Source organism: Rutidosis leptorrhynchoides, chromosome 2, assembly GCF_046630445.1.
Source record: "Rutidosis leptorrhynchoides isolate AG116_Rl617_1_P2 chromosome 2, CSIRO_AGI_Rlap_v1, whole genome shotgun sequence".
NCBI lineage: Eukaryota > Viridiplantae > Streptophyta > Magnoliopsida > Asterales > Asteraceae > Rutidosis > Rutidosis leptorrhynchoides.
The window spans coordinates 293,562,823-293,568,931 of NC_092334.1; positions in this window are offsets into that span (position 1 = coordinate 293,562,823).

Sequence of the window (6,109 nt, forward strand, 5' to 3'; positions counted from 1 at the left end):
AATAAAACGTAAGCAGATTTATTGTCAATAAGAAACGTACCCGTAACAAGCTCCGGGTCTTCCTGTGCCTCTGCCGCATTAATATTGAAAACTCTTCCACGGCCTTGTCCATTCGTGTTCTCCTGGTTCGGACAATTTCTAATAATGTGGCCCGGTTTTCCACATTTATAACAAACTACATTGGCATAACTTGCTCCGACACTACTTGCTCCGCCATTACTCGTTCCGACACCATTTGTTCCTTTCGTTCTATTAACCCCTGGTCCGTAGACCTCACACTTCGCCGCGCTATGACCATTTCTTTTACAGTTGTTGCAAAATTTGGTGCAGAACCCCGAGTGATTCTTTTCACACCTTTGGCATAGCTGCTTCTGATTGTTGTTGTTGTTGTTGCGGTTATTATTGTTGTTGGGATGATTGTTGTAGTTGCTGTTGTTGTTGTTGTTGTTGTTGTTGTTGTTGGGCCGTTTGTTGTAGTTGCGATTGATGTTGCGATTGTTGGGATAATTGTTGCGATTATTGTTGTAATTGCTGTTGTTGTTGTATTGGTGATTCTTATCACCGTTTTCCTCCCACTTTCTTTTGACTTGCTTCACATTGGCCTCTTCAGCAGTCTGTTCTTTAATTCTTTCTTCAATTTGGTTCACGAGTTTGTGAGCCATTCTACATGCCTGTTGTATGGAGGCGGGCTCGTGTGAACTTATATCTTCTTGGATTCTTTCCAGTAATCCTTTCACAAACGCGTCGATCTTCTCTTCCTCATCTTCGAATGCTCCCGCACACAATAGGCACAATTCTGTGAATCGTCTTTCGTACGTGGTAATATCAAATCCTTGGGTTCGTAACCCTCTAAGTTCTGTCTTGAGCTTATTGACCTCGGTTCTGGGACGGTACTTCTCGTTCATCAAGTGCTTGAATGCTGACCACGGTAGTGCGTACGCATCGTCTTGTCCCACTTGCTCTAGATAGGTATTCCACCATGTTAACGCAGAACCTGTGAAGGTATGCGTAGCGTACTTTACTTTGTCCTCTTCGGTACACTTACTTATGGCAAACACCGATTCGACCTTCTCGGTCCACCGTTTCAATCCGATCGGTCCTTCGGTTCCATCAAATTCCAAAGGTTTGCAGGCAGTGAATTCTTTGTAGGTGCATCCTACACGATTTCCTGTACTGCTAGATCCAAGGTTATTGTTTGTATGTAGCGCAGCCTGTACTGCGGCTATGTTTGAAGCTAGAAAAGTACGGAATTCCTCTTCATTCATATTCACGGTGTGTCGAGTAGTCGGTGCCATTTCCTTCAAAATAGTTAAATGGAACAAGTTAATCATACAGAATATTAAGAGTAGTTAATAGTATTTCGTAGCATAATATGAACTCATTTATAAAAGCTTTTTCTTCATATTAGCGTTTTATAAGTTTAAATTCGGGTAGTACCTACCCGTTAAGTTCATACTTAGTAGCTAATATACAATTCAACTACTACAATTCTATATGAAAAAACTGATTATAATAATATTTCGCGTTCAAACTTTTACACAACATTTTACAAACTTACAATACCGCTTATTTTACATATAGCATGAAATATAGCACACAATAAATTTGATACAAGATGGTTGTGAAGATAATTCTAGCTAGTACACAAGTCGTTCAGCAAAGGCAATAAAGACACGTAATTCATACGTCCAGAAACAAGTCATGCATTCTGGTTTTACTAGGACTACTTCCCATCCTTGGTCTTGTGGAACATAACCGTTATGGCCGTTGATAAGACAGCGTGTTGTAACGTCGTCAAAGGGACGAGGGTTACGTAATGTCCAACAGTCCCGTAACAATCTAAAAACCTCATTTCTTACCCCAATTACCGACTCCGTCACTTGTGGAACGTTTTGTTTAATAGTTGTAGCCCGATGTTCTTGTTCTCACTTTGGTGAGAAGCGAACATTACTAATCCGTAAGCATAACATGCTTCTTTATGTTGCATGTTAGCCGCTTTTTCTAAATCACGAAGTCCAATATTCGGATATAATGAGTCAAAATAATTTCTTAACCCATTGCGTAAAATAGCATTTGGGTTCCCCGCAATATATGCGTCAAAGTAAACACATCGTAACTTATGGATTTCCCAATGTGATATCCCCCATCTTCCGAACGAAAGCCTTTTATAAACCAAGGCATTCTTGGAACGTTCTTCGAATGTCTTACAAACTGATCTCGCCTTAAATAGTTGTGCCGAAGAATTCTGACCGACTCTAGACAAGATTTCATCAATCATGTCTCCGGGTAGGTCTCTTAAAATATTGGGTTGTCTATCCATTTTGTGTTTTTATACTGTAAAATAGACAAGAGTTAGATTCATAAAAAAAAAAATACTTATTAATACAAGCAATTTTTACATATATCATAAAGCATAAGCACACTATATTACATATATTACACCACATGAATACAACTATCTTATTCCGACTCGTTTGTTTCTTCTTCTTCGGTTTTGGTTCGTTTTGCCAAGTTTCTAGGGATATATGATGTTCCCCTAATACGAGCCGTCGTGATCCACATTGGTTTAGAAAAACCTGGTGGTTTAGAGGTTCCCGGGTCATTGTTACAACTTAAGGACTTCGGGGGTTGACGATACATATAAAGTTCATCGGGGTTGGAATTAGATTTCTCTATTTTTATGCCCTTTCCCTTATTATTTTCTTTTGCCTTTTTAAATTAAGTTGGGGTAATTTCTATAACATCATCGGAATTCTCGTCGGAATCCGATTCATCGGAGAATTGGTAATCCTCCCAATATTTTGCTTCCTTGGCGGAAACACCATTGACCATAATTAACCTTGGTCGGTTGGTTGAGAATTTTCTTTTACTTAACCGTTTTATTATTTCCCCCACCGGTTCTATTTCTTCATCCGGTTCCGATTCTTCTTCCGGTTCCAATTCTTCTTCCGGTTCCGACTCTTCTTCCGGTTCCTCTTCGGGAACTTGTGAATCAGTCCACGAATCATTCCAATTTACATTTGACTCTTCATTATTATTAGGTGAGTCAATGGGACTTGTTCTAGAGGTAGACATCTATCACATAATATCAAACGCGTTAAGAGATTAATATATCACATAATATTCACATGTTAAAAATATATAGTTTCCAACAAAATTTGTTAAGCAATCATTTTTCAAGTAAACACGGTCGAAGTCCAGACTCACTAATGCATCCTAACAAACTCGATAAGACACACTAATGCAAAATTCTGGTTCTCTAAGACCAACGCTCTGATACCAACTGAAATGTCCCGTTCTTATTGATTAAAAACGTTCCATATTAATTGATTTCGTTGCGATGTTTTGACCTCTATATGAGACGTTTTTCAAAGACTGCATTCATTTTTAAAACAAACCATAACCTTTATTTCATAAATAAAGATTTAAAAAGCTTTACGTAGATTATCAAATAATGATAATCTAAAATATCCTGTTTACACACGACCATTACATAATGGTTTACAATACAAATATGTTACATCGAAATCAGTTTCTTGAATGCAGTTTTTACACAATATCATACGAACATGGACTCCAAATCTTGTCCTTATTTTAGTATGCAACAGCGGAAGCTCTTAATATTCACCTGAGAATAAACATGCTTTAAACGTCAACAAAAATGTTGGTGAGTTATAGGTTTAACCTATATATATCAAATCGTAACAATAGACCACAAGATTTCATATTTCAATACACATCCCACACATAGAGATAAAAATCATTCATATGGTGAACACCTGGTAACCGACATTAACAAGATGCATATATAAGAATATCCCCATCATTCCGGGACACCCTTCGGATATGATATAAATTTCAAAGTACTAAAGCATCCGGTACTTTGGATGGGGTTTGTTAGGCCCAATAGATCTATCTTTAGGATTCGCGTCAATTAGGGTGTCTGTTCCCTAATTCTTAGATTACCAGACTTAATAAAAAGGGGCATATTCGATTTCGATAATTCAACCATAGAATGTAGTTTCACATACTTGTGTCTATTTTGTAAATCATTTATAAAACCTGCATGTATTCTCATCCCAAAAATATTAGATTTTAAAAGTGGGACTATAACTCACTTTCACAGATTTTTACTTCGTCGGAAAGTAAGACTTGGCCACTGGTTGATTCACGAACCTATAACAATATATACATATATATCAAAGTATGTTCAAAATATATTTACAACACTTTTAATATATTTTGATGTTTTAAGTTTATTAAGTCAGCTGTCCTCGTTAGTAACCTACAACTAGTTGTCCACAGTTAGATGTACAGAAATAAATCGATAAATATTATCTTGAATCAATCCACGACCCAGTGTATACATATCTCAGTATTGATCACAACTCAAACTATATATATTTTGGAATCAACCTCAACCCTGTATAGCTAACTCCAACATTCACATATAGAGTGTCTATGGTTGTTCCGAAATATATATAGATGTGTAGACATGATAGGTCGAAACATTGTATACGTGTCTATAGTATCTCAAGATTACATAATATACAATACAAGTTGATTAAGTTATGGTTGGAATAGATTTGTTACCAATTTTCACGTAGCTAAAATGAGAAAAATTATCCAATCTTGTTTTACCCATAACTTCTTCATTTTAAATCCGTTTTGAGTGAATCAAATTGCTATGGTTTCATATTGAACTCTATTTTATGAATCTAAACAGAAAAAGTATAGGTTTATAGTCGGAAAAATAAGTTACAAGTTGTTTTTGTAAAGGTAGTCATTTCAGTCGAAAGAACGACGTCTAGATGACCATTTTAGAAAACATACTTCCACTTTGAGTTTAACCATAATTTTTGGATATAGTTTCATGTTCATAATAAAAATCATTTTCTCAGAATAACAACTTTTAAATCAAAGTTTATCATAGTTTTTAATTAACTAACCCAAAACAGCCCGCGGTGTTACTACGACGGCGTAAATCCGGTTTTACGGTGTTTTTCGTGTTTCCAGGTTTTAAATCATTAAGTTAGCATATCATATAGATATGGAAAATGTGTTTAGTTGATTTTAAAAGTCAAGTTAGAAGGATTAACTTTTGTTTGCGAACAAGTTTAGAATTAACTAAACTATGTTCTAGTGATTACAAGTTTAAACCTTCGAATAAGATAGCTTTATATGTATGAATCGAATGATGTTATGAACATCATTACTACCTTAAGTTCCTTGGATAAACCTACTGGAAAAGAGAAAAATGGATCTAGCTTCAATGGATCCTTGGATGGCTTGAAGTTCTTGAAGCAGAATCATGACACGAAAACAAGTTCAAGTAAGATCATCACTTGAAATAAGATTGTTATAGTTATAGAAATTGAACCAAAGTTTGAATATGATTATTACCTTGTATTAGAATGATAACCTACTGTAAGAAACAAAGATTTCTTGAGGTTGGATGATCACCTTACAAGATTGGAAGTGAGCTAGCAAACTTGAAAGTATTCTTGATTTTATGAAACTAGAACTTTTGGAATTTATGAAGAACACTTAGAACTTGAAGATAGAACTTGAGAGAGATCAATTAGATGAAGAAAATTGAAGAATGAAAGTGTTTGTAGGTGTTTTTGGTCGTTGGTGTATGGATTAGATATAAAGGATATGTAATTTTGTTTTCATGTAAATAAGTCATGAATGATTACTCATATTTTTGTAATTTTATGAGATATTTCATGCTAGTTGCCAAATGATGGTTCCCACATGTGTTAGGTGACTCACATGGGCTGCTAAGAGCTGATCATTGGAGTGTATATACCAATAGTACATACATCTAAAAGCTGTGTATTGTACGAGTACGAATACGGGTGCATACGAGTAGAATTGTTGATGAAACTGAACGAGGATGTAATTGTAAGCATTTTTGTTAAGTAGAAGTATTTTGATAAGTGTATTGAAGTCTTTCAAAAGTGTATAAATACATATTAAAACACTACATGTATATACATTTTAACTGAGTCGTTAAGTCATCGTTAGTCGTTACATGTAAGTGTTGTTTTGAAACCTTTAGGTTAACGATCTTGTTAAATGTTGTTAACCCAATGTTTATAATATC